Here is a 10,184-nt window from a genome sequence, read left to right as displayed (position 1 = left end):
AATTAATAAATTATTAATTAATTTAATTAAACAATCCCTCCAAAATGACATTGCACAGTTATTCAACTGCTTAACAGGATAACATCTCACCTAACTGACTAGATTCTAAACTGTAACAAATCAGTAGTAGCTTTCTATAGTAAAATAACTGAATCTCAGAGTTATTGTTGTTGTAGTTTGTCTTTTGTTATCAAAGAAGACCATGACATCAGGAAGATGCAACCATGACATGCAAATAAATGGAATTAAGTGAGGGAGGGCTGTGCAAAGTCACCAGCCTCACTTTTTCTTCTAGAGCCATCTGGGTCCAGTGGCAAGATATTGATCAGGATGACTGGATATGGTCCTTGAAACTCAGAATTGATAGAAACCTCAAAGATCATCGATTTCAGCCCAAAAGAATTCCCTCTACAGCACCCTCAATTTGGAAATATCTAGTCTTTGTCTTAAGATCTCCAAGGAAAAAGAGTTTATTATCTCCCAAGGAAATCAGTTTCAATCTGAGTCTGGATTGAGACTGTATACAATTGGGTAGCTAAATTCTAGGGAAGAGTCTATGGGATAGAACAATGTTGTCATCCTCAAATAGAAACTGGACCTGCTAAATTGTACATAAGGATGCCTGGAGACATGTTGATTTGTAAAATCACATATTAAAATTAAAAAATCAATAAACATTTACTAAGTACCTATTATGTACCACACATCATGTTAAGCCCTGGCTTATCTATGTTCTATAGTATTTTTATTTTTTTAAATATTTCCTAATTGCATTTTAATCTGGTTTAATCTGATTTTTACATTAATCTGATTTAATTTGGAATTTGATACCTCTTTTCTACAACATCTGTCACTTCTATTCATTCCTTTCTACTTAAATGGCCATCACCCTAGTTCAGACGTTTATCAACTCTCTTTGTTTTATTTCAGTAGCCTCTGAGGTGGTCTCTATGCTTCTGTAACTTTAAGCACCCTGACATATTCAGGAGGTCCTACTGTACAGGTTCTTAGATCTGCTTTTCTAAAAGGAAAGCAACTTTTGAGGGGGTCAACAATGACTTTAATCAAGCACATGTATCAATCACTTAGTTCAGGGGGAAAAGTCAGCACCCTGAACTTAAGAGAAAATGCAGAGAAATACAAATCAACAGATATGGGCTCCAACTGTCTGACATAAGCAATAAATACATCATAAATCAATAGACAGATCCAGCTGTCTGACCATTACATGCATACATAGTTACCAGAGAGAAGCACCAACATCTGGGTTTTCAAAGCCAGAGGGCTCCTTAACAGCTTCCAAGAGTCTCATCTGGTCAAACAAATACTTCCAAAGAGTAAGTCCTAAAGTAAAACCTCACCCTCAGAGCATTTATACATTTTTTTGGGTCAGAGGGCATCACACTCATTAGAAACTTAACAAAAGGTGCAGGCCTTCCTACAAATCTTCCCAGGCCCATTAATGGGTGAGGAAGTTCTTCTTTAATCACATTATTCAATCAGGCACTTGATCATACTAAAACAAAAACAGCAAAAGATCCTACTTTGCTTGCCATCACAGCTTTCTGTCTCTCCCCTCTCCAATCCATCTTCCGTACAACTGCTAAAACAATCTTCCTAAAGCAAAGCTCTAGCAACATCATTCCTCTACTTAAAAAATCTTTAATTCCCACCTGACTCTAGGATAAAATAAACTTCTTCAGTATGACATTTATAGCCTTCAACCATCTGCCTCTAACATATCTTTTTTTTCTTTTTCTTTTTGGTTAAGAAGTTGAATTTATTAAACATTTAATTGATTTCAAAATTCAGGTTCAGAAGGGCATCTCACCAGAAAATTTCTTAGTTCATTCAGAAGCAGAACATTGAGAAAAATCTCTTCTGTGATTTACATAGAGCAAAAAGTTCACCCATTCATATTTCTGGATTTTCTAAATTTCTAAATTTTATTTTCAATTCTAAATTCTCCCCCTCATACCACTCCCTCCTACTCCCATTGAGAAGGGAAGAAGTATGATAGCCATCATACAGATGAAGTCATTTAAAATATGTTTCCATATTAGTCATGTTGTAAGGGAGAAAGCAAAAGAAATAAAGACAGAAAAAAATATGCTTTAATCTGTACTGAAAGTCCACCAGTTTTCTCTGAGGATATGGATAGCATTTTTCATCATGAGTCTTTTGGAATTCTCATGGATGTTGTATTGATAGGAGTTGCTAAGTCTTTCCCAGTTGATTATTATAATATTGTTTTTATTGTGTACATTATTCTTCTGGTTCTGCTCACTTCATTTTGTATCAGTTCTTCCAAGTCTTCCTAGGATTTTCTGAGACTGTCCCCTTTGTCACTTCTTACAGCAGAACAGCATTTTATCACATTCATATACCATAACTTGTTCTGCCATTCATATATATATATATATATTTGTATATATCAGTCCTTTTTCCTTTTTCTTTGACCTCCTGGAGGTCTAGAGCCAGGTAAAGGTATGTCAAAGAGCTTTCAAAGTTTTATAGCCCTTTGGGCATTGTTCCAAATTGCTCTACAGAATGATTGCACTAGTTCGCAACTCCATTAAAAGTGCATTAGTGTCCCTATTTTTCCATATCCCCTCCAGCATATGTCATTTTCCTTTTCTACCATCTTAGCCAATCTGATAGGTATGAATTAGTACCTTAGAGTTATTTTAATTGACATTTCTCTAATTATAGTTATTTAGAGTCTTTTATCATATCCTTTGATTACTTATCAATTGACTGGTATGGCACTGAATAAAGAAACTAATTTAGGAAGTATTATCATTCTTATTATATTGGTTCAGCCTAAAGATGAGCAATTAATATTTCTCCAATTGTTTAAATCTGTCTTTATTGCTGGGACAGGTAGGTAGCTCTGTGCATAAAACACTGGCCCTGGAATCAGGGGGACCTAAGTTCAAATTCAGCGTGACTCTTACTAGATGTGGGCAAGTTACATAACCCTGTGTGCCTCAGTTTCTTATCTGTAAAATGAGCCAGAAAAGGAAATGGCAAACTATTTCTGTATCTTTGCCAAGAGAACCCCAAATGGGGTATCAAGGAATCAGACATGACTGAAATAACTGAAGAACAACAAATCTTTATTTGTGTGATAAGTGTTTTATAGTTATGTTCATATTTAAGACATTTCCTTGTGTCTTGGTGGGTAGACTCCCAAGTATTTTATACTGTATGTAGTTATTTTAAATGAAGGTTTCCTTTCTAACTCTTTCTACTGCGTTTTGTTGGTAAAATATAAAAATGCTGATTGTTTGTGTGGGCTTATTTTATATCCTGTAACTTTGTTTAAGTTATTCATTGTTTCTACTAGTTTATTAATTGATTCTCTAGGGTTCAATAATATACTATCATATCATCTGCAAAAAGTGATTGTTTCCTCATTGCCTATACTTACTTCAATATCTTTCTTGTCTTATTGATATAACTAGTATTTCTAGTACAATATTGAACAATAAAGGTGATGATGGACATTCTTATTTCACCTGTAATCTTACTGGGAAGGTTTCTAGTTTATCTCCATTACAGATAATGCTTGCTCTTGGTTTTAGATAGACACTCTTCATCATTTTAAGGGAAACTCCATTGACTTCTATACTTTCTAGTGTCCTAAATAGGAATGAGTGTTTTATTTTGTCAAAAACTTTTTTCTTCATCTAATGACATAATCATGTGATTTTTGTTGTTTTGGTTATTGATGTGGACCTGTTGTTGGCCAGTCAATGACAGTCACATTGATTTGGGTTTGAGACAAGGTTCTTAAGAAAGAAATCTAGTCAATAAGCCCTAAGATATATTGTGAGGTTTCAGTCATCAAAATTTACATTCCTTTGGGCAGAGTACCCATAAGCAAGAGTATGATATCCTATGTGGACAGAGGGAAAGGAAGGAGGGAAAGAAGAGAGAGAAGGGAGGAAGAGAGGAAGGAGGAGAAGAAAGGAAGGAAGGAAGGAAGGATGGAAGGAAGGAAGGAAAGAAGGAAGGAAGGAGAGAAGAAATAACTGCATTGACCAACTGGAACTGTCCAGTTGGGTCCCAGATGAGACAGCTCCTACTACTCATAGGTTGTTGTTTGTTCATGGTTCTGGAAAGGAAGTATGATATTTGGAAGGTGATGCCATGACTTGCAAGTGAATTGAATTTAAAAGCGCCTTTACAGCTCAGAGTGAAAATAAACAGTAATTGTTTCTGTTTTTGAAAGAAACCCTGAGGGTCTTCCCCTCTCAGATTGATTTTTTTTTTAACTATGTGAAAGAGGTCATTTTCTGTCTCATTTCTTACCTAGTCTTAATCACTGAATGGACATTGCCTTAATCAAACTGAGACCTAGAAAAGATCTTAACTTAAAAAGGCCAAAGTCTCCCACTGCATTTGGGACCATCTCTAGTTGTCCTGATCTATATCTTGTCACTGGACTCAGATGGCTCCAGAGGAGAAAGTGAGGCTGGTGACTTTGCACAGCCCTGCTTCACTTAAATCTAATTCACTTGCAAGTTATGGCATCACCTTCCTGATGCCATGGTCCTCTTCAAGAACAAAGGACAAACAACAACAGTGTTAATATTGTCAATTCTGATGCTGAACCAGCCTGCATTCCTGGTATAAATCTCACTTAGTCACAGTGTATGATCTTTGTGAAATATCTTTGTGATCCTTGCTAATATTTTTACTTAAAATTGATATCTTTAATTTCATATATATTCAATTCCAACAACTTTTTGTTTTTGTTTTTTGCTCTCCCTTGTTCAGGTATTTTTGTGCCATAGAAAGAATTTGGTAGGATTCCTTTACTTATCTTTCAAACAGCTTATATACTTATTAGGACTTATACACTTATCAGTTCCAGTTGGGCAATGCAAATAGTTTGTATACTTATTTTTCAAATAGTTTACATAACATTGGAACTAATTGTTCTCTAAATGTTTGGTAAAGTTTGCTAATAAATCCATCTGATCCTGGATGTCTTTTTCTTAAGGAGTTCATTTGTAACATATTTTTCAATCATATTATTCTCTCCCTACACTCACTTAACATTCCAATTAAACTAGAGTGCTGGCTATTTTGCAGATTTGAAATGCCATCTCCTACCTCCATGCACAAGCCTCCCTCTGTGTTTGAAATACCCTTTCCTCAACCTACCTCTTGGGATTCTTAATGTCTATCAGATCTCTGTTCAGATATGACCTCCTCTGTAATGCCTCCTCTGAATCTTTCAGTTGTTAATTGTATTGCTTTCTTCAAATTGCCTTATATTTATTTATTTGAATATGTCATATCCCTCTACACCCTCAGTAAAATGTAAGTTGCTTGAGGATAAGGATTCTTATGCTTTTATCTTAGTGTTCTGAATACTTTCTCATATAGCATTCAATTTAACAAATGTTTAAGTGCCTACTAACTGGAAGACACTGTGCTAGATGCTGGAGATAAAAAGGTTAAAAAGTGAAAGAATACCATCATTGAATACAAAGAATAGAAAGGCTCCATATAACCCAAAATATTTATGTCAGCCCTTTTCTGTAGTAGAAAAGAATTGGAAGCAAAGTGGATGCCCATCAATGAAGAATAGCTAAACAAACTGGGATCTATGAACATAATGGAATTATTGTGCAATAATAAATGTTAAATATGATTAACACAGAGAAGTACGGAAAAATTTACATGAACTGATGCAGAAGGAAATAAATAGATTCAGGAAAACAATACAATGATTACAATGTTGAAAATAGAAAGAGAAAACACAAAACAATTGAAATTGAATGTTGCAAAATTACAAAGAACAAGTATGGCCCCAAAGGAGAGATATAAAAATACAGTCCTTCCACTCTTTTGCAGCAATGAGAGGGTCATAGTAAGGTACACAGCATATCTTTTCAACTTTTTTATTGATTAATTGATTTGACTGTTTTTTCCTCTTCTCTTTTAAAAAATATTCTGTGTTATATGGGCTGCCTCTCTAGGACAAGGGAGGGACACCTATACAGGGGAAATTTAGGCAATAAAAAAAACGACATCAATAAAATTTGCTTTTTAGAAAAGAAAATGGGTACATGACCTAGGTATAAAGACTGATACTATAAACAAAATAGGGGAGCAAGGAATAGTGTATTTGTCAGATTTATGAAGAATGGAGAAATTTTTGACTAAACAAGAGATAGAAAACATTATAAAGCGTTAAATGGATAATTTTGAATACATTAAATTGAAAAGTTTTTGCACAAACAAACCCAATGCAACCAAGATGAGGAGGGAAGCAGAAAACTGGAAAAGAATCTTTGCAATTAATGTCTGTGATAAAGGTCTCATTTCTAAAATATATAGAGAACTGAGTCAAATGTACAAGAATACAAGTCATTCCCCCATTGATAAATAGTCAAAGGACATGAACAGGCAGTTTTCAGAGGAAGAAATTAAAGTTATCTATGGTCATATAAAAAAAAAGCTCTAAATCACTATTGATTAAGGAGATGCAAATCAAAACAACTCTGAGGTACCACATCACATCTATCAGATTGGCTGACATGACAAAAGAGGAAGATGATAAATGTTGGAGAAGATGTGGGAGAGTTGGAACACTAATTCATCGTTGGTGGAGCTGTGAGCTGATCCAGCCACTCTGGAGAGCAATTTGGAACTATGTCCAAAGGTCTACAAAAATGTGCGTACCCTTTGACCCAGCAATATCACTTATAGGACTGTATCCCAAAGAGATCATAAAAATGGGAAAGGGTCACACATGTAGAAAAATATTTATAGCAGCTCTCTCTGTGGTGGCCAAAAACTGGAAATCAAGGAGATGCCCATCAATTGGGGAATGACTGAATACATTGTGGTATATGAATGTAATGGAATACTATTGTGCTATAAGAAATGATGAACAGGAAGACTTCAGAGAGGCCTGGAAAGACTTATATGAATTGATTCTGAGTGAAAGGAGCAGAACCAGGAGAACTTTGTACACAGCAACAACCACAGCGTGAGAGGAATTTTTCTGATGGGCTTAGTCCTTCATAGCAATGCAAAGACCTAAAAAATTCCCAGTGGACTCTTGAGGCAAAATGCCTTCCACATCCAGAGAAAGAGCTATGGAACTGGACTTCAGAATGAAGCTGACCATTTTCCTTTGCTTTATGTTTTGTTTTGTTTTGTGGTTTCTCCCATTCATTTCAATTCTTCTATTCAACATAACTATGGTGAAATTGTGTTTAATAGGAATATATGTGTAGAACCTATATAAGATTGCAAGCCATCTTGGGAAGGAAGTGGGAAGGGAGGGGGGAAAGAAGAGGAGGGAGGGCAAAAAAATCTAAGATATATGGAAGTGATTATAGAACACTGAAAATAAATAAAATAATAATTTTTAAAAAATGAAAGAAAGAAAATGAATGTTGCAAAATTACAAAGACCTAGCTTGGTGCCAAGAAGAGAAATGAGATGACACCTCTCTTCACTCCTTTGAAGAGATGGGAGTATGGAACGTTAGATATATTGTTAGATTTTCTTCTTTATATTAAAGAGTTTTGCTGATTTTTCTCTCTTTTTTTTTTTTTTAAAAAAAATGCTTTGTTATATGGGGTAGCTCTCTGGAAAGAGAAGGGAAGTGTTTCAGGGGGCAGATTTAGGCAATGTAAAAGTATATTAATAAAAATGCATTTTTATTGTTTTAAGAAAGGCATCCCTAGTCCTGAGTTAGCATTCTTAGAACTACCCATATAATTGATATATAACTGACCTTAGACTGAAATTCCGGGTTTTTAGCAAAGAAAGTGAAACAGCTATCCACACCTTCACTGAGGTGAGAACAAGTTAAATTGGGGTTTAAAAGCCAGCAGGAAGAACTAAAAAGAATTTCTAGATTAACATCAGTTGTCATTTCTGTTGTTTAATACTTGAATTGAGTTATTACTACTAGACCTTCTCAAAAGAAGGTGGATTAATATTTCTTATGGGAAATTTAATTGTGGTTCTTTCTGGAGCCTGGGGGGTGGATTAACTTAGGTTCTGTGCATTCCAATAATAACAAGATTTTAAATATAAAGACCTAGAGAGAATTTCTATTTAAAAAAAAAGAATGAGACATTATTATCCAACTGAGCATTTATATTCTATTTGTTAAATATTTCACACTTCTGGAATCAGGAGCTTCAGTTTGCTGGCTAGTTGGAAGAACAGATTACATCTTCACAGTTTCATCGCACCTTAATTTTCCAGATTCGAGTCATATTGCATCCATCCTTCCCCAAACTTCACGGGATCTGTGATTTCCCAGAAGAGGAGGTTCCTTTAATCAGTTCAGATCAGAGCCAATCCATGGCTCCTCAACCAGATCCTGGTCTACCAATCAAGCATAAGGTCAAAGGTTTAGAGTTAGGAGATATCTTAGAGAACATGGATCCAACACCCTCATTTTATAGGTGAAGAAATAGTTGGCTAAGATTACTTAGCTAGTAAGTGTGAGCAGGAATTTGAGTTCAGATCTTTCTGTCTCCGGATCCAGTGCACTCTGAACAGTGCTCCGTATTGATTCAATCAGCAAGAAGCATTTATTAAATACCTATTCCATACTACTATAGACACATGGGGATGCAAAGACAAAAGTGATAGTCATTGGTCTTAAGGAGCTTATGTTCTACTGGAGGAAAAGATAAGGTAACTTTGAAGGGTGCAGCTCTAGCATCTGGGAGGGAATTAGAAAAAAAAACTCCTACAGGAGGTAATTGAGTTGATTTTTAAAGGAAATTAGAGATTGTAAGAGGCAGAGAGACTGTATTCCAGGCATGGGATACAACCTTTACAAAGGAATGAAGATGGGGGATAAAATATAGCATATAAAATACAACAAGAAGACTCATTTAACTAGATTGTAATTAATGAAGGAAAGGGAGAAATATATAATAAAGCTGGAATGGTAGGTTGGAAACAAATGGTGAAAGGCTATAAAAGTCAAACAGGAGTTTGTATTTTAGAGAAGGCAAAATCTCTTAATCTCTTTTGTGTATCAAGTATGCCCTTGCTTCTGGCTAAGCCTATGTTTTATGTGTTTGTTCTTCGTTGCTGAAGAAGACCATGCCATCAGAGAAATGACAACATGATTTGCACTTGACTTTGTTTTGAGTGAGGGAGGGCTGTGCAGGTCACCAGCCTCACTTCTCCTCCAGAACCATCTGAATCCAGTGACCAGATATTCATCAGGATGACTGGAGATGATCCAGGATGAGGCAATTGGGGTTAAGTGACTTGCCCAAGGTCACACAGCCAGTCAGGTGTCAAGTGTCTGAGGTGAGATTTGAACTCAGGTCCTCCTGACTCCTGCACTAGTGCTCTGTCCACTCCACCACCTAGCTGCCCTGAAGCCTATATATCCTTCTCAGAATAATGCTTATTGCTTCCATTCATAATTGAAAGAAATGCTAAATTTCAGTTGGAAGTTAATGAAAATAACAATGAGTTTTTTCCCCCATCCAAGTCTGCAGATCCTCTGAAATCCACTTTAGCTAGGTGTCCCCACAAATTCATCTCTGGGTGGGGGCTGGGGGGAGGGTTCCCTCAGGACCACTGACAATGCTAGGGTGTGGCCAGGAGCATGGCTGTCAGGCTTTTGGTTACTTGACTGCTTGGCCACCTCTACTCTTTTGCTCGCATCTTGACAAGAGATCTCTCAGCTTATTTAGTGATTTTTCCTGAAACTGACCAACTGAGGGTACCCAGTTCCCAGAAATGACAACATAAGGCCAACTGGTGTCTTTGTCCCATGATCCCAGGGGTTCAACGATTTACAGAAAATTGGTACTTGGAAAGCTAATTCATGCATGAACTTTATTACTACATAGCATAGCAAGCAGACAAAAACAAAAGTATACACACATGTTATTTAACAAGACAGGCAATAGAGATTTGACCATATACAGGGACAGAGTCACTCACATGAGGAAGATGTGTACAGTGCAAAATCTCAGTGGGAGTACACACTCAGAGTGGGGTCCAAGCAGTGAAACTTTATATCTTAAAGATAAGCTTGGTTGAAAACAAGTAATAGATGCTAAATATGGGAGAGGACTTACCTAATCAGACCCATATGTGGTAGAGAAATTCCCTGGGTCATTTTATTAATACCTCAGTAGATTAAAGGGGTTTCCTAATTAGAATCA

Source organism: Notamacropus eugenii, chromosome 4 (assembly GCF_028372415.1).
Source record: "Notamacropus eugenii isolate mMacEug1 chromosome 4, mMacEug1.pri_v2, whole genome shotgun sequence".
Lineage (NCBI taxonomy): Eukaryota > Metazoa > Chordata > Mammalia > Diprotodontia > Macropodidae > Notamacropus > Notamacropus eugenii.
This window is presented reverse-complemented; position numbering follows the sequence as displayed.